This window comes from Euphorbia lathyris, chromosome 2 (assembly GCF_963576675.1).
Source record: "Euphorbia lathyris chromosome 2, ddEupLath1.1, whole genome shotgun sequence".
Lineage (NCBI taxonomy): Eukaryota > Viridiplantae > Streptophyta > Magnoliopsida > Malpighiales > Euphorbiaceae > Euphorbia > Euphorbia lathyris.
Window position 1 is genome coordinate 18,550,859 of NC_088911.1, and position 27,834 is coordinate 18,578,692.

The 27,834-nt window shown below is 39.2% G+C and overlaps 1 pseudogene; it reads left to right on the plus strand.

Moving 5' to 3' along the window:
• LOC136216707 (uncharacterized) lies at nucleotides 1-27,338 on the plus strand (annotated as a pseudogene).
• The last annotated feature ends 496 nt before the right edge of the window (nucleotides 27,339-27,834 follow it).

Below are 27,834 nucleotides of genomic sequence, written 5' to 3' on the forward strand. Positions count from 1 at the left end.
ATGCAGAAGATGCAATCTAGTGAAGTGTGCAGGTCTTCTCAGAGTAGGAAGATTAACGAAGATTAAATGTATAGATCTCAAGCCGAAGCAGAGGGGCTGTATGATGATTCTTGTTTGACTGATCACGAGTCTATGATGGAGACTGATGTTGTCTCCCCTTCTTTGTCAATGGTTTCAGACGATCTGGTGTTTCATAGATATCTTACAGAATCTAACAACCTTCTGAACCAAGCTAAAGATTGTATAAACACGATGAAGAACATGTGGAGATCATACTCTACAAGTCAGCCAAGTTACTTTCAAAAGCCGTAACCATGGAGAATTAAAACTGAAGATCAGTCGGGAACTGAGAACTCGCCTCTCAAGGATGGATTATCAGTTGACAATCCGGTTGAAGGTTCAAAATCGTAGACAAAGTTGCATCTGCTCTTACTAGTGTGTGTGAAGAATGTGAAGAGCTTTGTTACGTGCCCGCGAATAGGATCTCGTCATAGGTCTATTCACCGAAAAATTCCTTCGATTTCCCTTGTTGCTCCTGTTCTTCGTGGAACCTATTTTGAAAACTCGATAGCCATTTGTGAGAGATTGCTAAACTCCCTGTATCAATTTTTGATATGTAAAATTTCGTCCCTTTACTCATAATAAAAATCCTCTTTTATAGGAGAGTACAAGATTTGCGAAAAGACTTCTACAGGGGATAGAAATAGAATAAAGAATAAGAGTCTACTAGGATTAGAAGACTATAAAACAGGAATAAAAAATAAAGAATAAGAGTCCCACTAGAAATAGAACCCACTAGAAATAGAAACTATAAAGCAGGAATAAAAATAAAGACTAAGAGTCCTACTGGAAATAGGAGACCGGTAAAAAATAAAAATAGGAAAGTAGGAAAAATTAAAGACCGGCGATCTAGCGACATCGACGATATTGCTGACCCACAAAGGCGTCTACAACATTACTCCCCTCCTGCACAAAGAGCTTGTCCTTAAGCTCGAATTCAGGATAAGACTCATGAAACTCGGTTATTGGAACCCAAGTTGCATCATGTAACGGCGAACCAGCCCACTCTACTAGAACTTCAACCACGCCGCGATTAACACGCGAACGAATCACAAATGCAGGATGTGGAATAACTCAACCATGCTTTAAAAGAGGCAAAGCAGGGGTACTGGTTGGAGGAGTTCCAGTGAACTTTTTAAGCAGGGAAATATGAAAGACATCATGAATTCTACTGCTCTCAGGAAGTTCCAACTTGTAGGCTACGGATCCTACACGTTGTAAAACCTTATAAGGACCATAAAACTTTGGAGCTAACTTAGGAACAAGTCGTTTTCCCATAGAGCGTTGACGATAAGGCTGGAGCTTCAACCACACCAACTGTCCAGGTTCAAAATTCACCTCCCGATGGCGTTGGTCATAATTGTGCTTCATCCAAAGTTGTGCTTGTTGTAATCGAGTATGCACTTCATCCAAAAGAGTATCCCTCTCTAATAAGGAGCGATCGACTTCCTCAATACGAAATGAGCCTGGTTCATAAGATAGCAAATGAGGGGGGTCACGACCATAGAGGACCCAAAAGGGCGTCATACCCAATGAAGAATGATAAGCAGTATTGTAACAATATTCGGCCCAAGGTAACCAATCGATCCATTTTCTTGGCTGGTCCCCTACAAAACAGCAAAGGTACATCTCGATGGTATGATTAACGACTTCGATCTGTCCATCGGTTTGGGGGTGATAAGCAGGGGAGAGAGCCAAGGTAGTGCCACACAGTCGAAATAACTCTTTCCAGAAGGCACTAGTAAAAATGGGATCCCGATCACTAACAATTGTCTCAGGTAAGCCGTAGAGCTTGAAGATGTGAGAGAAAAAGATATGGGCAACTGTTGTTGCATTGTAAGGGAGTGAGAGAGGTATGAAGTGTGCATATTTCGATGTCCACAATGACAAAAAGAACAGATTTGCCTCCCACTTTAGGAAGTCCGTCAATGAAGTCCATTAAAATATCAGCCCAAACTTGTGTTGGTATAGGAAGGGGCTGAAGGAGACCAGCCGGTTGTAAATTCTCCCATTTATTCTGTTGACACACAATGCAATTCTGAATGAATTCCCGGACTGACTTTTTGATTCCTTGCCAATAAAAATCAGCACCTACTCGGTGGAGCGTCTTTTGAATGCTTTCGTGAGTTGAATTATGAATTCTCGCCAAAATGGATGAAATCATGGTGGAATCAGTTAGAAAATAAATGCGGTCTTTGTACAGCACTAAGCCGTCTGTGTAAGCCCAAGCTGAGTCCATAACCCCATCTTGAATTTTGCTCACAAGTTCCTGCAGCTTAGATGATTCCCTTACCATTTGTTTGACATCCTCAAGCAAACTGATTCGAGGATATGAAATACCACGAAGGAGAAGAGTTTCTTCTTCTCTTCGGGACAGCGCATCAGCGGCTCGGTTCAACAACCCTGCTCGATAATTTACCTAAAAATCGTAACCCAAAAGCTTCCTTACCCAATGTTGTTGTGGCGGAGTGACAAGTCGCTGCTCCAAAAGATATTTAAGGCTATAATGGTCTGTTTTGGCAACAAATGACCTACCCAACAAATAGGGTCTCCAATGTTGAATAGCACTAGCAAGCCCAATCAGTTCTCGCTCATAGGCCGGTAATTTCAAATGTCGGTCAGCTAATTTTCAGCTAAAGAAAGCAATCAGATGGCCCTGTTGTTGCAGAACGGCGCCAATTCCAAAACTCGAGGCATCACATTCGACGATAAATTCAAGCTGAAAGTTGGGCAGCCCCAAAACCGGTGTCGTTGAAAGGGCATCTTTCAATTTTACAAAGGCAGATTCTGCCACGGGATTCCAACGGAAGGCATTTTTCCTCAATAAGGCAGTCAATGGAGCCGCTATAACACCATAGTTCCTCACGAACTTTCGATAGTAACCTATTAATCCAAGAAACCCTTGTAGAGCTTTTGGAGTTTGCGGAATTGGCCAATCTTGGACAACTTGAATTTTTGAATTATCGACTGATACCCCCTTCCCGGATATGATATGGCCAAGATAAGTGACTTGCTTTTCACCAAAAGAACATTTGGAGCGTTTAAGGAAAAGTTTATGTTGGCAGAGAAGTTCCATTACAATTCTAAGATGATGCACATGTTCTACCCATGTTTCACTATACACCAAAATATCATCAAAAAACACCAAAACAAACTTACGGAGATAGGACTTGAATACCTCATTCATTAGTGATTGGAAGGTTGAGGGGGCATTGGTGAGACCGAATGGCATAACTAGAAACTCGAAATGCCCGTGATGGGTTCGAAAGGTCGTCTTCTCAATGCTGTTTGGTTTCATGCGGACTTGGAAAAATCCCGACCGAAGGTCTAATTTAGAGAAGTATTGAGCCCTATGAAGCTCGTCAAGCAGTTCGTCCACCACTGGTATAGGAAATTTATCCTTAACCATATTGCTGTTAAGTTCTCGATAATCGATGCATAATCTCCACGCCCCATCCTGTTTAGGTACCAATAAAACTGGAGAAGAAAAGGGAGAGTGACTGGGTCGAATAATTCCCTGCTCCATCATCTTGTTACATTGTTTTTCAATCTCATTTTTTTGCACATGAGGGTACCGGTATGGATGTACCATAATAGGTTCAGTTCCTTGCACTAAGGTGGTTTGGTGGTCACAGTCTCGAACCAGTGGAGGCCCCTTTGGTTCGTGAAATACATCAGAAAATTCAGCTAATAGCTTATCCACAGAAGTCGAGCCTTGCACTAAGTGGAGTCCTAACTTTTCTGTTTGGATGGTTACTCTCTGCCATATGACTTGCTTCCCATTCAATTGGAAAGTCATTGTTAGGGACTCAAAATCCTATACGATCGGGCCTAGGGTACGCAGCCATTTAACCCCCAATACCATATCGAAACCGTCTAGTGATAATACAAACAAATCAACAGGAAAAGTCTCAGAATTAACCTGAACTGGAATCTCGGTGCAAATCCCAGGGCTGTGTACCTTTTCGCCATTAGCAACTGTCACTTGTAATCCCGGCTTGACTGTCATAGGTAGTTTCAGGTGGAGAGCAGCTTGCTTGCTAAAAAAATCGTGAGTACTTCCTGAATCAACCAATATCAGCATTGGTCGCCCCGCTACGTGTGCCTGTAATTGCATAGTTTGAGAATTTCTAATGCTTGTGATTGCATGAAGAGAAATTTCTGGTTCATAGGAACCTTCAGTCTCTTCCTCATGCTCCAGATCATCCATTAGAAGACAGAACAACCTTTTACACTTATGCCCAACAGAGTACAAATCATCACAATTGAAGCATTGACCTTTTGCTCTTCTTTCCGCCATCTCAGCTCTCCCTAACCGTTTGATTGGTGGCGTGCTAGCGCTGCTTACCATACTAGTTGCGGGTCTCAAAGTGCTGCCCATTCTAGGTTTTTGGGTGTTAAAAGTGTTAATTGTTGAAGGTTTTGGAGCTGTCCACGATGGCACAGGGCGCCCCACGCTGAAATTTCCCTGATTAAGCTGCATCTTCCGTTCAAAAGCCCTTGCCAAATTCATTGCAGTAACTAAATTAAGGGGATTCTGCATCTCTACGTCCACCCGTAGAGTCTCTATTAAACCTGTCGTGAACATATCAACTTGTTGATCTAAACAAACCGAAGTGGCCCTTACTAAAAGGGTCTGGGACTGACGTTGGTATTCCTCTACCGTGCTTGTTTACTTTAGATTAATTAATTCACCCAAGAGATTGCTAGTGAGAGGAGGACCAAACCTAAGGAGGCAGTAGGTTTTGAATTGGCTCCATCCCAGTTCCGGTTCTTCCTGCTCCAATCTGTAAAACCAGAGTTGTGCTTCTTCAGTCATGTGAAATGCGACTAGTACCACCTTATCTTTTTCTACGGTTCGCTGGTTGACAAAAAATTGTTCACACCGGTATAACCATCCTAGCGGATCGCCGATCCCATTATAGGAAGGGAAATCCAAACGGCTGAATTTAGGGATGAGCGGTGCACCGTTTACACGGTTTGAATTCTCCCCCGAGGAATTTGCCGAGTCAGCATATGATCTGTTTTTGTTCCTCCCTCCTTCATTCTTGTTGCTTTGATCTTTAAGATATGATTGCATAAGGTGCCGTAATTCTTTGACGTCGTCTTTCATCTCGCTGTGAGATATGGTGAAAGTCGCAAAAGTATGCTCCAGGTCCATAATTCGGCTTGTCAATTGTTCCATGTCACCCATGACGAGCGGCTCTGATACCAATTTTTTACGTGCCCGTGAATAGGATCTCGTCACAGGTCTGTTCACCGAAAAATTCCTTCGATTTCTGACAAGACCATTTTAGTCTTGTTACTTTCTATCTTATTCTATGTAATTTGGAAACATTTGGTGTTCAATTGATGTTTTTATCTCATATTTTGTTTTGTGAGAAAGTTTAGATGTTTGGTGAAAAATCTGGAAATTAGTGGCCTTTTGGAGCATTTTGGAGTATTTGCAAATCAGAGACCAGTTTCAGTTAAGACGTGGGCACGTCCTGTCTCAGTTGTAATTGAGAAACAGCAGCCAACTTCAGTTAAGGTGTGGGCACGTGGCTGGACGAATTTGGAAGAGATAAGAAGATATTTTTAGATTTGATTTTGGGATATTATCTTATTTAATTGTATTTTATTTTAGTTAGGATTTGAATATTTCCTATTATCTCTATTTAATCATTAATTAATTAGAGATTTAGTTTCTTTCCTTATCTCTTAAGGATATTTTAGTCTTTCTTCTTAGGTTTTCCCCCCTATAAATAGAGGCTTAATATTCCTTAGAGGAAAACTAGGTTTTACAGATTTTCATTTGTATTGTTGAATTGTTTTCATTATGAGTAGCTAAGTTTCATTTTCTGATTCAAGAGGGATTTCATTAAGCTGAATGTTGTGAGGTTTCATGGATTAAATTCTTCAAGTATTAATTCAAGTTCTGATTTTCTTCTTCATTTCTTTTTATGATTATTGAATCGTATTCAATCTTCTATTGCTAATTATTTATTCTTGATCCGTAATTGTCTTGAATGAATTACAACAAGTAGCAAAAATCGATATTGAGTAATTGAGTTTTTGCTTGAGATTGATTGGGAAGCAAATTCAGTCAATTGCTATTGTTTGTCGACGTTCCTCTCAATAGGAATTGATTTGATAGACTTTCTTAATCCTAATGCGGTTATTGAGAAATTGGATATGCTTCATTCCCTTTTCTTAATAACTAGGTTGATTTAGATGCTTCATTTAAATTGATAAATTAAGGGAAAGTGAAAGAGTGAATTAGGTAATCCTCATACTCTTTAATCAAAGATTTGAATTTTAATTTGTTTATCATTTAAACCAAGGATCAACAAACACCTAATGAAACCAATCTCGTGAATCGGGCTTTCTCATTATTGAATTCCAATTTACTTTACTTGTTTAATTTGATTTAATCATCCATCAAAATCAAAACCCCCCTTTTTATTTTATTTGCTCATTTGAATTAAGAGGTGAATTGTTCTCTTGGGATTCGACCTTGTCTTACTATTACTACAAATCAAATTGTAGTCCAATAGAGATATCATTACAAAAAAAAATTATAATTTTTGCCGGGCTTCGACAAACCCGTCAAAATTTGGCGCCGTTGCTGGGGAACAATTTAGTTTCTTGATTCATTTTCCTTTGCTTTTGATACCTTTTATGACCCGCACCTCTCGTGGAAGTGAACGAATATTTATTTTTGAAATAGAAAAAGAAATACGGAGGTTAAGAAAAGAAACAAAACAAAGGAGTGTTTGTTCAGCGTCTTTAGGAAATTTTGAAGAAATCAGAGAAAATTTTGTTTTTCTAAATGTTGGAAAGGTTGGCTGGAAACTTATTCTTTTGTTTTCTTGATGGTTTTTCAGGTTAGTACCAAATCGTTATTGCCAAAGAAGACCAAGAGAAGACGACGTTTACATGCCCATTTGGAACATTTGCCTATCGAAGGATGCCATTTGGACTTTGCAATGCTCTGGGAACATTTCAACGTTGTATGATGAGTATATTTTCTGAATATATTGAAAAATGCATTGAAGTGTTCATGGAAGATTTTACTGTTTATGGGTCTTTTGATAGTTGTTTAAACCATTTGACTAAAATACTGAAACGATGCATTGAATCTAATTTAGTGCTTAATTATGAGAAATGTCATTTTATGGTCAATCAAGGAATCGTTTTGGGGCATGTGATTTCGTCTAAGGGAATTGAAGTTGACAAAGCTAAAATTGATTTAATTGTTAGCTTACCTTTCCTTACAAATGTTAGGGAAGTACGTTCTTTCCTTGGACATGCAGGTTTTCATCGAAAGTTTATAAAAGACTTTTCGAAGATAGCCCAACCTTTGTCTAACTTGATGAAGCAAGACGTGAAGTTTGAGTTTGGAGAAGAGTGCAAGGAAGCCTTTGATAAGTTGAAGTCATTGCTAACAACTGCTCCCATCATTAAACCACCAAAGTGGGATGAACCATTCAAAATCATATGTGATGCAAGCAACTATGCAGTCGGAGCTGTTTTGGGCCAACGAATTGATAAGAAGAACCATGTCATCTATTATGCCTCAAGGACTTTGAACGATGCACCACGAAATTACTCTACAACAGAAAAAGAGCTTTTGGCTATTGTTTTTGCTTTAGATAAATTTAGATCATATGTGTTGGGTTCTAAAGTAATTGTGTTTTCTGATCATGCAGCATTGAAATATCTTTTGGCAAAGAAGGAGTCTAAACCAAGGTTGATAAGATGGATTCTCCTACTTCAGGAGTTCGATTTGGAGATTAAGGATCGAAAGGGATCTGAAAATTCAGTAGCTGATCATTTGAGTAGAATTATCCAAGAAGAAGAACCTCTCCCTCTCTCCGAGCACTTTCCTGATGAACAATTATTCGAAGTGCAAGGTTTGCTTCCATGGTATGCTGATATAGTTAATTATTTGGTTATTAGATAGTTTCCAACTGATATGAGTCGTTCTAGGAAAGAAAAGATTAAAAGAGAGGCAATATATTATGTGTGGGATGAACCATATTTGTGGAAATTTTGTTCGGATCAAGTAATTAGACGTTGTGTACCTGAAAATGAACATGCATCAATTTTAAATTTCTGTCATTATCTTGCATGTGGTGGTCATTTTGGACCCAAAAGAACAGCTAGGAAAGTTTTGGATTGTGGTTTGTATTGGGAAACATTGTTTAGAGATGCATACATGTTCTGCAAAAGTTGTGAACGATGCCAAATGACCGGAAATATTTCTAATCGTAATGAAATGCCTCAAACACTTATACTTGTTTGTGATATTTTTGATGTATGGGGCATCGATTTCATGGGTCCTTTTCCGTCATCTTGTGGGTATGTTTATATACTTTTAGCTGTCGATTATGTATCAAAGTGGGTGGAAGCTAAAGCCACCAAAACTGACGATTCTAAAGCTGTTATAGGTTTTATCAAGTCTAACATTTCCAGTAGATTTGGAGTTCCGAAAGCCATCATAAGCGATCAAGGGAGTCACTTTTGCAATCGCTCAGTTGAGGTCTTATTGAAAAAGTACGGAGTGAATCACAGAACATCCATTGCCTATCATCCCCAAACAAATGGGCAAGCTGAAGTATCAAGTCGAGAGATCAAATCTATCTTAGAGAAAACGGTCAATCCGGGACGAAAAGATTGGAGTTTGCGCCTCGAAGATGCACTTTGGGCTTACCGGACCGCGTACAAAACACCAATAGGGATGTCTCCCTACAGGTTAGTGTTCGGGAAACCTTGCCATTTACCAGTGGAAATTGAGTACAAAGCATTCTGGGCAATACGGAGATGTAACTTGGATATGGAGCTAGCTGGCGTAAATCGAAAATTGTAAATGCAAGAACTTGAGGAGCTACATTTGGAAGCTTATGAGAATTTGAGAATTTATAAGGAGAAGACGAAGTTGTTTCATGATAGTATGATCTTGAGAAAACAATTTCAAATCGGACAAAAAGTTTTATTATATAGTTCTCGATTAGAACTCATGCCCGGTAAGTTACGTTCTCGTTGGATTCGTCCTTTTGTTGTGATTAACATTTTTCCTTATGGTACAGTTGAGATCAAGAGTCTCGAGACGAATAAAGTTTTCAAGGTAAATGGACATCGCTTGAAGGTGTTCCATGAAGGTTTCAAAGAGGAACGAGCGTCGGTGATGAGTGTGGGAATCCCACATTATGAGAAAAATAAAAAAAAGGAGTTCGTCGAGCATCGCGACGTTAAATAATTGCGCTCTTGAGAGGCAACCCATTAAATAACTTTTTTTTAGTATTGTTAATTTCTAGTTTGAATTTCAGGGGCTAATTTCGTTTAAGTCGTGACCACGTGTCAAATTATAACCTTTTGGTCAAATAGAAGCAGAAACCAATTTTATTTTAACCGTGCCCACATCTTATGAAAAACTGGTTACAGCTTTTAGTGTATAAGTGCATTGACGATTGACGTGCCCACGACTTAAGAAAAATTGGTCTCTGTTCTTTTTTTTTCTTTCACTACCATTTTTTTATTTTATTTTTTTATTATTATTTATTTATTATTATTTTATTTTATTTTATTAGTTTTTTTAGTATTTTTAATAGTTTTCTTTAATTAATTAATTTATTATTTTATTTATATCATGATGTTTGCTTAATTATATATAAAAAAGGTTGAAAAAAAATAAAAAAATAAAAAGGAAAAAAATAATAATAATAAATAAGTCGTGATGGTGTGTGCTGGTTTGGATCTTTTGTATCCAAATTATTAAAAACCATTATAGTTACCTTTTTATTATTACTTTTATTTTAATATTTTTTTTATTAGAAATTGGGACGAGACAGAACTTGGGCGGGGTGAGCACCCATGGCCCAAGAACTGACAAACCCATAATATATAAATAAAAGAAAAGTGAGTGTTTGAACAAGAGAAGAGGAAGAAGAACAAACAAAAGAAGGGGGGAGGAGAAAAGATAGGAAAGTCAAGAAAAACGCAATTGGAAAATATTACAAATATCATCATTGATAAACCTGTGGCAAAAAGCAGGAGCTAAAGGCCGCCAATTGATCACGGAGGAAGAGACTCCAAACTTTACCAGTGCATCAGCAACTCTATTTCATTCCCTAAAAATGTGTGAAAAGATAATGTTCATCCTAGAGCAAATGCTGAGACAATGCAACCACTCTTGCCGAATACTCCAAGGAACATCCATGGAGCGGTGTCTAAGCAGATTAACTACGTACATTGAGTCTGACTCAACCCAAAGCTGATGCCAATTTTTCTCCCAAGCAAGTTCAATTGCAAAAATAGCGGCTCTTAATTCAGCCATATAAGCAAAAGGAGGGGTAGAAAAAGCAAAACAACCTTTGGGAAAGCCACGATAGTTGCGAAAAATGCCACCCGCTCCTGCCTCGCCAGGAGTGCCAAAAGCAGATCCGTCCACATTGACTTTAACCTAGCCCAGAGGAGGTTTAAGCCAATGGACCGGAATAATGTTGGGAGCAAGAGGCGGCCTAGGAGAAGTCAGAAGGCGGGATAAGATAGCAGCATCTCTCCGAGAAGAGCAAAAACCTTTAGAAGTGGCCAAGGACTCCCGAATCATTCGAAAGAGGGTGATCTTCGAGTGTTGAATAGAAGGAGAAACTTCCTTAAAGATTTCTTCATTCCTGCAATGCCATATTAACCAGATGCAAGTGACAGCGGCAACACGCTAGATCATCAACACCTGTGAGCTAAAATGAATGCTACGAAGAGTGCTGAAGAAGTGGATGAATTGGGAATAACAAGGTAAAGATTGTTTTATTTTAATATTAATAAAACAAAAAGACTTGAACCTTATCCAAAATTCAAACTACCCTAAATTGCTTCTTTTCCTTCGATTTTTTTTTTGTGCAGCAGCAACATCGACGAGCAGAGCGGCGACTAACAGGTTCTTTTTTTCGCCGTTCTTGTTTCATCCCTGATCATCAGAGTATAAGGGTTTAGCTGTCGATTTTCTTTCTCCTCTCTTCCCCTCTGTACCCTCCTTACAGTCATGGGAAGAAAGCGTGCCACTAGAATAACGAAAGTCGATGTTCCATTCGTCTCTTCGCCATAAAAATCAGCAACGCCGGAGGACCCATCTGAGGACGTGATCGGAGCAGTCCCTTCTTCCAGTCACAAGCAGAAAACTAAGGCAAAAGATTCAAAAATTCCTCCTACTAGCAGATCCAAAATGCAAAAAGGTAAGGCTATTCTTCCCCCTTCGGAAAAAGCTCTTGAAGGTAACCTTTCCTTCTCAACTCAGGCTAGGAGAAATCGATATGCTTTGATTCAACATAAAACTATACTTCCTTGCAAGTATGTCTAGCCTTCAATATTTTAGCTTGGTTGAGTCTTTTGAAGAATTGGTTGCTGATAGTTGTTGGAAAATTTACTTGTCAATTAATTGTCCTGTTTATATCGAGTTAACAAGAGAATTTTACACTACATTTCAGTTTGACAAACGTGCTAATTTTGATTTGGATAGTCCTAGGGTTATTCAATTTAGATTATTGGGGCATGAATTTAAATATTCAGTTAGTGAATTCAATTTAGCCTTGGGTTTCATTGACAAAGCATTTGCTAAAACTGAAATTTATATAAGCAGTCAGTTGTTGATTTTGGAAATTTCGAACCTATTAATGCTTGGAAAGAATTGTCTTCGGATAAGAGTTTGTATAGGGCAAGTACAAACAAGGATTCTTACTTTATTGAACCTGTGTAGAGATATGTTCATCGCTTGTTAGCGTTTAATTTTTCAGGTCGTAAGGATAGTTCAAGCTATGTTCTAAAACTGAATTATATTTTATTTGGTGTATGGTAAAAGGTATTAAGGTTAATTTAGGATGTTGGCTAGCTAACCAATTTCAGTCGGCTATAACTAATTCTCGCAATTTAATCCTTGGTTCAATTATCACTCACTTGGCCGTCAATTTAAAGTTGTTCAGTCTTGAGAAAAATGATTTGCATATAGCTTGTGATATGGAACCTCTTAATGTTGCTTGTCTGTATAGGATGGATTTAGTTTCTTCTGCGTAGGAACCTTCTGCTTTCTTCCCATCTGGGGATTATGGGGAACCTGATATTTCCATATTTCATAGGTGTTTATTTACATTTCAGTCACTATTCTTAGCTATTTTCAACTGTGTTTGTTTATTGTTTTCGTGTTTTAGGTCAGTTTTGTGTTTCCTTTACCTTATGGCATGATTAGTGTTTTTCAGGAACCTTCTGGACCTCCTCGGAGCTCTAGGAAGCAATCAGGCATGAACCAAGAGAAAATGGAGCTGAAGCGGAGCCGGCCATATACTGTCTCGCCGAGACAACTTCTGTCTCGCCGAGACAGCCACTGTCTCGCCGAGACAACCACTGTCTCGCCGAGACAGAACGCGAAGCAAAGCGCAAATCCGGCTCTTTTTGTTAATTTGGCCCTATGAAGACCTGGAAATGTCCAGTTATTTTCCTGTAATTTACCTTTTTGCCCTTTTAGCTTTTGGTGTGACTATAAAAGGGAATTAGGTTATCTCTTTCTGGATATTCTTTTTTTTCTGAAACTTATTTGAGCAGCCATTGCTGTAGCTAAAACAGACATTTTCAGAAGCTAGGCTCTTGCTCAACCATTAACTCCTGGGATTGTCAATTGTTCTTATTTCATTGCTGTTGATTTTCAACCGAGGATTCATCGACGATCACTAGAGTGACAGTCTAGTTTTCTTCTCCTTTGTACTCTTCTATTGAATTTCAATATATTTATGGATTTTATCTTTTTTATTATGATTATGCTGATTTGCATGTCCATGAGCTAATCTCCATCCAATCTGGGATGGAGGAGAATTTGGTGTGAATGATTATATTTGGGTTTAGAGTTAGGGTATGATTTGATTGTCAACTGTAATCTGATTGTCTGTACTTAATGTCTTGATCCGAAAGGAAATAGAACTTTAGATAGATTCGAGACCGAGAGGAGAGAATCTATACTGAACCCATACAGTCAGCCCTCACTAGGACACTAGGAGTGCGGTTCTTACTCGGGCTACGGCTTAGAGTTCAACCAAACAGGACTTAGTAATGCTTTACATGTTTTAGAACATATTGCCTAACCAAGCTATTGTTCGAACACATGTGAATAGGGGTTTTAGAATACTGATCACATTCATACCTTCTCTAGAATGGTTGTCGTTATATTCCGACATGATTTAACAACCCTTAACTCTCACCTAGATATATGATTCAACCAAAGGATCCGAAATCCCAGATTTCTCATCCATTAATCTCACCAATTGTTATCCCTTGTTTAATTTTCAGTTCTTTTTAATCAATTGCATATTTAGTTAATGCCAATTCCATCCCAATTTTATTTGTCTTGACATTTGGACGTTTGATTAGACTTAGTGGCTCTGCAATCCTGTCTCCCTGTGGGTTCGACCTGTGCTTGCACACTTTATTACTTGTTGCGATAGGTTTATACTTGACCTTAATTTTGCTATATATCCGAGGAGCATCAAGTTTTTGGCGCCATTGCCGGGGAGGCACGCGAGTGCACATTAAGTCAAAAAAATCGAAATTTGATCCTGACGCTATTTTGTTTTGTTTTGTTTTTAGTTTATGCACCGACGTTCTCGAAGTTATTCACCTTTGCGTTTTGACCCTGACATTGATAAAACTACGCGTAGGTTAAGGAAAGAACGCAGACAGTAGGTTAGGGTGGAAGAAATCGACATCCCCCCTGAAGAGGAAATCCCTCAACCGGAAGAGATGGCCAATCCACCTTCTATCATGGAGCTTCTCAAGGCCACGAGGCCTACAGCTACCTCTAGCTTAGTGCAGCCTGCCATTGCAGCAGCTTCTTTTGAGATCAAACCAGCGATGATCCAAATGATCCAAAATTCGGGACAATTCGGTGGAGAATACCATGAGGATCCCAATGCCCACTTGAATAAATTCACCCTTTATTGCAGCACTTTCAAATATAATAATGTTACTACTGAAGATGTATACATGACATTATTTCGTTTTTCTTTGAAGGATGAAGCAGCAGATTGGCTAGCCTCATTGGAACCAGGATCCCTAGCGGATTGGGATAGCACAGTCAGTGAATTTCTGGCCAAGTATTTCCCTCCATCCAAGATGGCACAGTTCAAGAGCGATATTAACTGTTTCAAATAGTTTGAGAGTGAAAATCTACACTTGGCTTGGGAACGATTCCAAAAGCTCCTGTGAAAGTGCCCGCATCATGGGTTTGAAAAGCACCATTTGGTACAACTCTTTTACTCTGGTATTTCTTCTGCTAACAGAGCTTCTTTGGATGCAGCTGCAGGTGGTAATTTATTCAGTAAGACAGCGGCAGTTGCTTATAGCCTTGTGAAGGAGCTAGCGGAGCGTAGTGCGCACTGGCAGATAGAGAAGCCGACCCCAAGACGTGGTGTATTTGCTGTGGAGGCCCCGTCATCAAAGTCGGTAGGGACATCAGAGTCAGAATCTCAGGTAGCAGCTTTGGCAGAAAAGCTTGATCTTGTCTTGGCTGAGATGAAAAAGTCCGAACCAGCGCCCGCGCCAGTCTTCAAATGCGAAATCTGCGTGGGAGAGCACAGAAGCACAGAATGCCCCATAGTGCTAGAGCAAGTCAATTATATGAAGCATAATGGGCCTTACCAGAACAATTACAACCCCGCCTGGAGACAAAATCACCCGGGGTTCAGTTGGTCCAACAATCAAGCAGCTTTGGGACCACCTGGATTTCAGAATTCCAATCAGGGAACCTCTTCAGCACCACCTCAGCAAAATCAGAACCAATACCAAAAGAAGAAAGACACCCTGGAAGATAAGGTGGATGCCATGATAAAAGTGTTGGGAGCGATAGATGGGAGAGTCTCAGGAATGGAAACTCGCATGGTCCAGAATGAAGCTCACACGAAGCAGTTAGAGACGCAGTTGGGACAAATGGCAAGGAATAACTCTGAACGTCCTGTTGGACAACTACCCCCAAACAGTGAGCAAAATCCGAAGGAAAGGGTCCATGCCATCCAACTTAGAAGTGGAAATCAGGTAAGAAGCGACTTAGGAGACTCAGTCGACAAAAATGCGACCTCACCCGAGTTGTCTCGGCGAGACACTACAGTGTCTCAGCGAGACAACCCGCCGTTGGAGGCGTCTCGGTGAGACAACCCCTCTGGGTCGCATCTCGCCGATAAAATCTCCTCAGCCGCCCCCGATCCAGCTCAGGTAAGTGACCCTAACCCTAAAATTTTTGCGGACCCAAATGTTCAGCCTACTAAGGTACCCCTACCCTATCCAAGTCGCAAGACTAAATTAGATAAGGAATATGCAAAAATTTTAAATGTGTTTAAGAAAATTGAAATTAATCTTCCTTTTCTTGAACTACTTGAAAACATGCCTGTTTATGGGAAATTCCTTAAGGAGCTAATCACAAAAAAACGGAAGTTATGGGACCATGAGACTGTAATTTTGAGCCAGGAATGCTCTGCTATGCTGAGCACGAATCTGCCAAAAAAATCTAAGGATCCTGGTAGTTTCAGCATTCCTTGCACCATAGGTAGTACACATTTCAAGTATGCACTTTGTGATCTGGGTGCCAGTATTAATTTGATGCCACTCTCTGTATATAGGAAATTGGGGATGGGAGATCCGAGTCCAACTTCAGTGACCATTCAACTGGAAGATCGCTCAGTACGGAGGCCAACCGGAATTGTCGAGGACTTACTCGTGAAAGTTGGCAAGTTCATCTTCCCTGCAGACTTTGTAATTCTAGACATTGAGGAGGATGATCAGGTGCCCATTATTTTGGGAAGACCGTTCCTAGCAACAGGGAGGACACTTATCGACGTGGGAGAAGGGAAGCTGTTCCTTCGACTACACGATGAGAAAGTGGAATTCAGCGTTGTGAAATCAATGAAGTATCCGGTATATACTTCTTCTTGTAATTTTATTTGTACTAACGATGTTATTGTTGAAGATGTCTTCCAGGAAGATCAGGAACAAAGTCTAGCACCTGCGGAGATCACAGTTCCCAAAAGCGAACTTATTGAATTAAGTGAGTTGGAAGAAGAAAGGTGTTATTGGATTCGACACGTTGAGGAGTTAGTAAGTAATTCTGGTTCCCTTCCAAAACCCTCCATTGAGGAACCGCCGACCCTTGACCTTAAACCATTACCTGTTCACCTCAAGTATGCATTTTTGCAACCACCTACGTCTTTGCCTGTAATTGTTTCTTCTGAGCTGACCAGGGATATGGAAGAACAGTTGATTGAAGTTCTGCGCACGCATAAACGCGCTTTTGGTTGGCAGATGGCGGACATACATGGAATTAACCCCTCCGTATGCACCCATAGGATTTACATAGAAGAGGAGATTAAACCAACTGTTCAACCGCAGCGACGACTGAACCCTAAAATGAAGGAAGTAGTGAAGGCTGAGGTGATCAAGCTCTTGGATGCAGGTATAATTTTTCCCATTTCTGACAGTCCTTGGGTTAGTCCTGTGCAGGTGGTTCCTAAGAAAGGCGGAACTACAGTGATGCTAAATGAAAAAAATGAACTGATCCCTGTGAGGAAGGTGACTGATTGGCGTATGTGCATAGACTACAGGAAGCTGAATGACGCCACAAGAAAAGACCACTTCCCACTTCCATTCATCGATCAAATGCTAGAGCGAATGTCAGGTAAGTGTTTCTATTGCACTGTGGACGGTTATTCGGGCTATATGCAAATACCGGTCGATCTGAAAGATCAGGAAAAGACCACTTTTACATGCCCTTACGGGACTTTCGCATATAGACGAATGCCATTTGGCCTGTGCAACGCACCAGCCACCTTCCAAAGATGCATGACAGCAATTTTTAGTGATATGGTTGAACAATTCATGGAAATATTCATGGACGACTTCTCCATATTTGGATCCACTTTTGAGAGTTGTCTGCATAGTCTAAAATTAATGTTACAACGCTGTGAGGACACTAGCCTGGTTCTTAACTGGGAGAAATGTCAATTTATGGTCAAGGAGTGCATAGTTCTAGGGCATAGAGTGTCTGTAAGGAGGATAGAGGTCGACCCTACTAAAATCGAAGTAATAGATAAATTACCTCCCCCTTGTAATGTCAAAGCAGTTAGGAGTTTCCTAGGGCATGCAGGATTCTATAGGCGATTTGTTAAAGATTTTTCAAAAATTGCTAGGCCTTTAACTCAACTGCTTTTGAAAGACGCTGATTTTGTTTTCACCGATGAATGCTTAAACGATTTCAATGAACTTAAGAGTAAATTGGTGAAAGCCCCTATTATGGTTAGTCCAGACTGGGACCGACCATTTGAGCTAATGTGCGATGCAAGTGACACAGCTGTAGGTGCATGCTTGGGTCAAAAGAAAGATAAATTTTGTCAACCTATTTGTTATGCTAGTAAGACTTTAAATGAAGCTCAGGTGAATTACACTACCACAGAGAAAGAATTGCTAGCTATCATTTTTGCCCTAGACAAGTTTAGGTCTTATCTTGTGCTTTCTAAGATTATTGTGTATACTGACCATTCTGCCTTGAGGTACTTGTTCTCTAAACAGGATGCAAAGCCCAGACTCATTCGTTGGATACTGCTACTCCAGGAATTCGATTTAGAAATAAGAGACAAGAAGGGAGTCGAGAATATGGTAGCTGACCACCTCTCCCGCTTGGAGAACAAAGAGGACGAGATGATCCTCTCTGAGGACATCAAGGAATCCTTCCCTGATGAGAAGTTAATGGCAATTTTATCAGTATCTTGGTTCGCTGACTATGCTAATTTCATTGCAGGAAAGGTCATACCCCCAGATTTGAGCTATCAGTAGAGAAAGAAATTTCTACATGAGGTAAAACAGTACTACTGGGAGGATCCTTTCCTATGGAAGGTATGTGGCGACAACATCATTCGGCGTTGTATCCCCGAAAGTGAAGTAGAATCAGTTCTAGTCTTTTGCCATTCCAGAGAGGTAGGTGGGCATCATGGCCCGACCAAAACCGCAGCTAAGGTATTACAATCTGGCCTCTTTTGGCCCACTCTTTTCGCCGATGCTGCTAGATTTGTGAAGTCATGTGATAATTGCCAGAGAACTGGAAGTATATCAAAAAGACATGAAATGCCTCTTAGTCCTATTTTGGTCTGTGAGATATTTGATGTCTGGGGGATAGACTTCATGGGTCCTTTCCCCAAATCTTTTAACAATGAGTACATTTTGGTGGCAGTCGATTACGTGTCAAAATGGGTGGAAGTTGCTGCTTTACCTAGTAATGATGCGAGGGTTGTGACTAAGTTCTTGCAAAAGAACATTTTTACACGTTTCGGCACCCCTCGCACCATTATTAGTGATGGCGGCTCACACTTCTGCAATAAGCTTTTCTCACAGCTTTTGCAGAAATATGGAGTCACTCATAAGGTGGCCACACCTTACCACCCTCAGACTAGTGGCCAGGTAGAAGTAACTAACAGAGAGTTGAAGAGCATCTTAGAAAAAACAGTGAACCTATCTAGAAAAGACTGGTCTTTAAAAATCGACGACGCCTTGTGGGCATACAGAACCGCGTTTAAAACGCCAATCGGCATGTCTCCCTACAAATTAGTGTATGGAAAGGCATGCCATTTGCCTGTAGAGCTAGAACACAAGGCCTTTTGGGCCACTAGGTTTTTAAACTTTGATAATAAGATTGCAGGTGAACAGCGGTTGTTGCAGTTGGATCAATTGGAGGAATTTCGACTAGGAGCATATGAGAATGCCAAGATCTACAAAGAGCGAATGAAGAAGTGGCATGACAAGCAGATCATTAAGCGCAACTTCGAGCCAATGGACAAAGTTCTGTTATTCAATTCTCGGATAAAATTGTGGCCTGGTAAGCTGAAGTCCAGGTGGAGCGGACCATTCTCCGTAGTACAAGCTTTCCCTTCTGGTATGGTTGAAATCAAAGACGATAAGGATCAGACGTTTCAGGTTAACGGTCAGAGGTTGAAGTGCTATGATGACGGACCTCGAGTAATCGAACATCTCCGTCTGGATGACCCGTCCTGAGGGAGAAGGACAGTCTATAAGCTCCATAGACTATAAAATTGAGCGCTCCTGGGAGGCACCCTAGATTAGAACCTCTTTACATTACATTCTGAACATATTTTTTTTTTCAGCACTTAGTTTCATTAGCTTAATTTTTTATGACTGTTGTCTTTCTTTTTCCGCTGTGTCTCGCCGAGACAACTATTGTCTCGCCGAGACAACTATTGTCTCACCGAGACAAGGCAGCCCTGCCAATAGCAAGGCACGCCAGCTTAACGTTGTGTCTCGCCGAGACACAGTTTGTCTCGTCGAGACACAGTGTGTCTCGCCGAGACATCATGTGTCTCGCCGAGACACATCGCGGATCCAGAGCCCATCAGCCCGAATCCACCATTATAAATACCCCCATAACCCTACCTTCTTCAACCCTAGCCGAATCCCCATCACTTTCTCCCCCAAATTTTTCACCAAAACCCTACTTTCTCTCTCTACACCCCCATTCCATCCCTCCATCTTCATCTCCTACTTCTTTCTTCCTCTTCAAACCAACTACTCTCATCTCCCCCCACCATCACCACATTTTCTTCATTTCAATTTTGTTTGTATTTCTTCCATTCTTGTAAGATTTCTTACTTTCATTCATTTTAATTTATTTTTGCTTGGTTATTTTTGATGCAATCTTGATATTTATTTATCTTTGTGAACTTTTCTTAAATTTCTTACCCACTTTTATTTATCTTGGTGTTTTCTTGCTATTTTTTCCCTTTTGTGTACTTAGGTCATGGCAGAATCATCCCGTACCATGCGGCCCAAAGGCAAGAATCGAATGGTCGAGGAGCAAATGCCGATTGAAGATTCTGGACGACCCCGATGGATACCTCCACGCCCTCCTAGGCCCCAAGCTTCATCCCAGCAGGTAGATACTCTGTACCCGTCGGAGTTATCCCGTAAGTACCTTTGCCCATTTTCCATTAAATCTGTTGATGAGGGGGAGCTTTACTTAAAATTTAAAGACTACAAACTTGCTCACCCTCGATATTTTGATTGGCCTCTACTTAAGAGTGCGGGTAAGGATGAGGGGATTAAAGAGATCCTAAACCGGATGGGGTGGAGGAAATTAGATGATAGGCGGTATAAATTGTACAAGTTCTATATTGTAGAGTTCTTTACCACTCTTCGAATCGACACTGACGATGAGGGCGTAAAAACTCTACACTATAGAATTGATAATACCGAGTCAAAATGGAATGAGGAAGAGTTTAATAAGGTCATGGGTTTTAAGGAGGGTGATTACACAGAGTGGGACAAGGATCTCACCAATAAAGATGTCTGGTTTGAGCTTTCAGGGATTTTTTATTTTAAGAAAAACAAAACGTTGAATAAGAACATCACCGATCCTCAAACCCGCTTAATGCATAAATGGATAACATTTAACCTCGTCGGCCTCCCCGAAGCCGATAAGGTTAGTGAGGCCGATCTTTTACTTCTCTGGTGTATGACCCAAAACAAACCTCCTCGAATGGCCCACTTTATCTGGACTTTAATGGCCGGGGTTCGCTTTTCAAAGCGAACTTCCCTCCCTTTTGGCCATATTATCTCCCGCCTAGCGGTATGTGAGGGAACCATGGCAACCTTCAAGTTAAAAGATTCTGAGAATTTTAAACTGTTAGATTCGAATTATCTGTTGCGTGCTGAGCTCCTCCACAAGTCAGGAATGTGGTGGAGAGATTTTCAATCTGCAGGTACTGGTTCCTCTGAGCCAATGGACCTCGGCTCTGAAGAGGAGGATGATGAATATCAAGGACAGCCGGAAAGCGGCTTTGAGGAACGAATGACCAACATGGAGGCCAACTTGGAGGAGTTGACACATGAATTCCGCGATTTTCGCATGGACGTCAACGGATTCATGTCCGATATGCGCGGCTGGATGGATCGCCACCCTTGAGGGAGTCCCTATCCTATTTTCTTTTCCCTTTTATATATTTTGTAGCTTTACTTTTCTGCATTTTTGGGAGTAAATGCTTGCTTTAAGTGTGGGGAGAGGAAAATTAGGATAGAAAATTACATGTCTGTCATTTTCTTGTCGTCTTGTCTTGTTTAAACTGTTTGTGTGTTGCATTTGTGCATTTGCTGTCACCGTGTCTATCGTGTCTATTTTGTAGAGTCAATCAAAGCCTCCCTTTAAATCGTAAGTCTTGGTTCTTCGCTGAAATGGATGAAATACTTTAGAGTTGTTATATTACATATCCCCCCGGAAAACTTCATCGAAAGAAAAAATTACACAAACAGGCCACCTTAATTTTACCCTTGAATAATTGATGATGAGGTCGTGTCCCCAGTACTTAATTTTGATACCTAGTGCAATTTAAGTAGTCCACCTTTAAGAAGATGATAGAAGCCAAAATTGTGAAATCTGAATGTCAACCTAAGTTGAAGTCGTGTTACCGGAAGTAGTCAAGTTACGCTTAACGTTAAATGCATAAAATCTTAAACCAAATTTGCTTGCCAATGCACTGAAAAATCTAAATCTCCAAATACCTCTTCCCACCCTACTCCAATGCCTACAATCAATAAGTGCAATTGCACAAACAAATTCTTGGTATGAGTATGCATAGCATCTTGGTTTTGTGATCGGGTTGTATGGCCGGGGGTACGTCACCCATGCGTTCAACCGGTACAAAAGGCCCCTCACATTGGAAAGAAAACGGGAAGAGGGGATCTAATTCCTCAAGAGCTTTGGTTTTGTGATCGGGTTGTATGACCGGGGGTACGTTACCCATGCGTTTCAATCGGTACAAAAGGCCCCTCACATTACCAAGTAATTTAATTAATTTTTTTTAACAACTTTAGGGATTTAATCTGAAGGTTCACGGTGAATGATTTGGTTGTTCATTTTTGGCTAAACAAATTAAGTTTCTATCTATCTTCTTAGAGTTTGGGCTACTGAAATTACCTTTGAGAATGAGTTTTCACAAGGTGACCCCTCTATCATCTTCGGTTCAAGGGTAGTTAGTAAAGTGTTTTGTTTGGAAATATTCCGGAAATGTCAAGAGTCCGAGGGCTATGTGATTTAATTCCTTCTAAAATGTCCGTCTTTCTTGCTTGAGGACAATCAAGATCTAAGTGTGGGGAGGTTGATATTTCCATATTTCATAGGTGTTTATTTACATTTCAGTCACTATTCTTAGCTATTTTCAACTGTGTTTGTTTATTGTTTTCGTGTTTTAGGTCAGTTTTGTGTTTCCTTTACCTTATGGCATGATTAGTGTTTTTCAGGAACCTTCTGGACCTCCTCGGAGCTCTAGGAAGCAATCAGGCATCAACCAAGAGAAAAATGAGCTGAAGTGGAGCCGGCCACATGTTGTCTTGTCTCGCCGAGACAACTTCTGTCTCGCCGAGACAGCCACTGTCTCGCCGAGACAACCACTGTCTCGGCGAGATAGAACGCGAAGCAAAGCGCAAATCCGGATCTTTTTGTTAATTCGGCCCTATGAAGACCTGGAAATGTCCAGTTATTTTCCTGTAATTTACCTTTTTGCCCTTTTAGCTTTTGATGTGACTATAAAAGGGAATTAGGTTATCTCTTTTTGGATATTCTTTTTTTTCTGAAACTTATTTGAGCAGCCATTGCTGTAGCTAAAACAGACATTTTCAGAAGCTAGGCTCTTGCTCAACCATTAACTCTTGGGATTGTCAATTGTTCTTATTTCATTGCTGTTGATTTTCAACCGAGGATTCATCGACGATCACTAGAGTGACAGTCTAGTTTTCTTCTCCTTTGTACTCTTCTATTGAATTTCAATATATTTATGGATTTTATCTTTTTTATTATGATTATGCTGATTTGCATGTCCATGAGCTAATCTCCATCCAATCTGGGATGGAGGAGAATTTGGTGTGAATGATTATATTTGGGTTTAGAGTTAGGGTATGATTTGATTGTCAACTGTAATCTGATTGTCTGTACTTAATGTCTTGATCCGAAAGGAAATAGAACTTTAGATAGATTCGAGACCGAGAGGAGAGAATCTATACTGAACCCATACAGTCAGACCTCACTAGGACACTAGGAGTGCGGTTCTTACTCGGGCTACGGCTTAGAGTTCAACCAAACAGGACTTAGTAATGCTTTACATGTTTTAGAACATATTGCCTAACCAAGCTATTGTTCGAACACATGTGAATAGGGGTTTTAGAATACTGGTCACATTCATACCTTCTCTAGAATGGTTGCCGTTATATTCCGACATGATTTAACAACCCTTAACTCTCACCTAGATATATGATTCAACCAAAGGATCCGAAATCCCAGATTTCTCATCCATTAATCTCACCAATTGTTATCCCTTGTTTAATTTTCAGTTCTTTTTAATCAATTGCATATTTAGTTAATGCCAATTCCATCCCAATTCTATTTGTCTTGACATTTGGACGTTTGATTAGACTTAGTGGCTCTGCAATCCTGTCTCCTTGTGGGTTCGACCTGTGCTTGCACACTTTATTACTTGTTGCGATAGGTTTATACTTGACCTTAATTTTGCTATATATCCGAGGAGCATCAGAACCCAAGAAAATCGCCAAGCGGAAGCGAGTAGATGAAAGTGACAATGTTTTTGAGGATGGTGAGCCTTCTTTGTCTTCGAGTTCGGATATTCAGAAATTATTGACTCAAAATCAAGAACTGAAGGATGAAGTCAGGAAACTAACTCACATTGTGGAAGAGCTTTGTAATTTTTTGGGTTGCGCTCCACCTCCTCCACCAACTCTTTGATCTGTTATCGGCATCGGCTCAATTAAGGGACGTTTTCTATATCTCTATCTTTATCCTTCTGAGCCGTTTGCTTGTGCATATATACATTGGGACAATGTAGATTTTAAGTGTGGGGAGGGAAATTAGTGATTGTAACCAACATCTATATCAATTGCCTAAACGTTTCCAAAAAAAAAAGTTAAAACAATATTTGGAACTCCATTTCTCTTTTATACAACTATTTTGCATTGATTTTTAACGTGATATGCATTCTTCAAATCTAAGTTTTGATGAATGATGAAGGCAAGTATCAAAGTAGTTTTTTAAAAAAAATGGGCATTTTTGCTAATTTTAACATTGGAATTGGATGAAAAAGTGCAACATTTAACTCTATTTAACATATGTGAGCTTTTGAGCCTTTTTGAGCAATTCATCACTTATTTCTCCATATTTCTTGCTGTGTGTTTAATCAAACATAACTTTTTCATTCTAGACTTTGCTCTTTGATGCATTTTAAGACCACATAGATGATTGTCTGCTTTCAAAGTGATTTGGGCATTTAGGTATAGCCAATTTTGAATTCTTAAATAGCCTACCCTACTCTTTTCCATTAGTTAGCCCTTTTGAGCCTCTAGCCTTTTTCTTTCATTAACACACCTTATTTGATCCCTTTCTCTTTCACTTTTATCCTTCTAAATTACCCCATTTTTTTAAAGAATTAGTAAGTCAAATCTTTTCTCTGCAATTATCAATATTTTCAGTCAACTATTAGCGTAGGTGGGGTGAACTTTTCACCACCCCCTTCTTTTAATGTTATGTCAAAAAATAAATAAATAAATAAATAAACAAAGTTCATCCTACAAGAACTTGTTTCATTTTACTCTTCCTATATGAAGTGCCAAGCATTCAAACGCCATTCCAATATCCTCATTATGCTTGAACACTTGTTATCAGTAGCTTATTTCTTAAATCTATCTCCTTATTCTATTTGCGTCTTGTTATAAAAAAAAGGAAAAAAAGGAGAAAAAAAGGGACTGAATTGTCATTTTCATTAATTGCAGACTCATGTTATTTACTTTGGCTTACTATTCTTATTTTCGCCCAAAATTTCCTTTCTCTTCACATCCTTACCTAAGCCCCGTTACAACCTTGAACAAAGACCCGTTGATTGATTGCATACTTTCATTCCAAGTGGTGGCAATTTGATCTTTGAGCAAACTTATGTCAATGACATGTTTATGTTTTGATTCGAGTGCTTACTGATTACCCTAAACACTTCGAGTGAATAGAGTGAATTCCCCTTGTGAGAGAGTTAAATTGTGTGCTTTGATTCCAAGGAAAGTGTTGAAAGAAGTTAAATGCTTGTTTTTCTCTTTTAAAACTTAATGCTTAGATTACTTGCCTATGAGTCATTCTTCTTAATGGAAATTCTTGATGCATACTCACTAGTGAGATCATGTAGATAGTTCTTAATTGAGTTTAGGAAGTTTTATATGCTTGAGGACAAGCATAGTTTAAGTGTGGGGAAGTTTGACAAGACCATTTTAGTCTTGTTACTTTCTATCTTATTCTATGTAATTTGGAAACATTTGGTGTTCAATTGATGTTTTTATCTCATATTTTGTTTTGGGAGAAAGTTTAGATGTTTGGTGAAAAATCTGGAAATTAGTGGCCTTTTGGAGCATTTTGGAGTATTTGCAAATCAGAGACCAGTTTCAGTTAAGACGTGGGCATGTCCTGTCTCAGCTATAATTGAGAAACAGCAGCCAACTTCAGTTAAGGCGTGGGCACGTGGCTGGACGAATTTGGAAGAGATAAGAAGATATTTTCAGATTTAATTTTGGGATATTATCTTATTTAATTGTATTTTATTTTAGTTAGGATTTGAATATTTCCTATTATCTCTATTTAATCATTAATTAATTAGAGATTTAGTTTCTTTCCTTATCTCTTAAGGATATTTTAGTCTTTCTTCTTAGGGTTTTCCCCCTATAAATAGAGGCTTAATATTCCTTAGAGGAAAACTAGGTTTTACAGATTTTCATTTGTATTGTTGAATTGTTTTCATTATGAGTAGCTAAGTTTCATTTTCTGATTCAAGAGAGATTTCATTAGGCTGAATGTTGTGAGGTTTCATGGATTAAATTCTTCAAGTATTAAGTCAAGTTCTGATTTTCTTCTTCATTTCTTTTTATGATTATTGAATCGTATTCAATCTTCTATTGCTAAGTATTTATTCTTGATCCGTAATTGTCTTGAATGAATTACAACAAGTAGAAAAAATCGATCTTGAGTAATTGAGTTTTTGCTTGAGATTGATTGGGAAGCAAATTCAGTCAATTGCTATTGTTTGTCGACGTTCCTCTCAATAGGAATTGATTTGATAGACTTTCTTAATCCTGATGTGGTTATTGAGAGAAATTGGATATGCTTCAATTCCCTTTTCTTAATAACTAGGTTGATTTAGATGCTTCATTTAAATTGATAAATTAAGAGAAAGTGAAAGAGTGAATTAGGTAATCCTCATACTCTTTAATCAAAGATTTGAATTTTAATTTGTTTATCATTTAAACCAAGGATCAACAAACACCTAATGAACCCAATCTCTTGAATCGGGCTTTCTCATTATTGAATTCCAATTTACTTTACTTGTTTAATTTGATTTAATCATCCATCAAAATCAAAAACCCCACTTTTTATTTTATTTGCTCATTTGAATTAAGAGGTTAATTGTTCTCGTGGGATTCGACCTGGTCTTACTATTACTACAAATCAAATTGTAGTCCAATAGAGAAATCAGTACAAAAAAACTATAAATCTATTTTGCCGGGCTTCGACAAACCCGTCAATTTCCCTTGTTGCTCCTGTTCTTCATGGAACCTATTTTGAAAACTCGATAGCGATTTGTGAGAGATCGCTAAACTCCCTGTATCAATTTTTGATATGTAAAACTCCGTCCCTTTATTCATAATAAAAATCCTCTTTTATAGGAGAGTACAAGATTTGCGAAAAGACTTCTACAAGAGATAGGAATAGAATAAAGAATAAGAGTCCTGCTAGGATTAGAAAACTATAAAGCATGAATAAAAAAAATAAAGAATAAGAGTCCCATTAGAAATAGAACCTACTAGAAATAGAAACTATAAAGCAGGAATAAAAATAAAGACTTAGAGTCTATTAAGGAGACCAACAAAAAATAAAAATAGGAAAGTAGGAAAAATTAAAGACCGGCGATCTAGCGACATCGACGATATTGCTGACCCATAAAGGCATCTACAACAAGCTTCTAGAGGCAGGCAGAAAATATAGGCCGGCATTGTCAATTGACGGAAACGATGTAAGAGCCTTGTATAATTGGGGACTTGCTCTATCATTTCGTGCTCAATTTATAAATTATAAGTTAGATTTCTTTCTACTTGTTGAATTTCAGGAAGTGACTTTTGATGCTGACAAAGTGTTTTTGGCTGCAATTGATAAATTCGACGCCATAATGTCTTAAAGGCAACAAATACGCAAGCACCTGATGGTAAGTAGTTGTTTCTCCTTAGCTTGAAAAACTATTTATATCACATTGCCTTAATGCAGCTCCAAAGTAACAGAGATTCGATCTAGTTTTACGAGATAATTTATGCAACTATAGCCATCAAGTGGGATATCTCTCAATCGATCTAGTTTTTACTAAAACTTTTATGTTCATCAACTCATTTCTAGTTGCATTTTGGGAGACTTGTCTCTCACGGCATTGCAATACACGTTTATGTAATTTAGCTACTGAAGTTGGATTAGATCACATATACGCCTTGCTAATTTGTTATTATCGAAATTCAGCCTCCTCATTGAAGTTGCATCACATGGCTGTTAAGTGGCATGCCTATAAGCTGCACAACACGTCATATGTCTAATACATGTCTGATGGTGCCATCAATGAAGGGTTGAATTTTACAATAATCATTAATCAATGTGCGTAGCTAAATGTCAGGAAATTGAATTTTAGG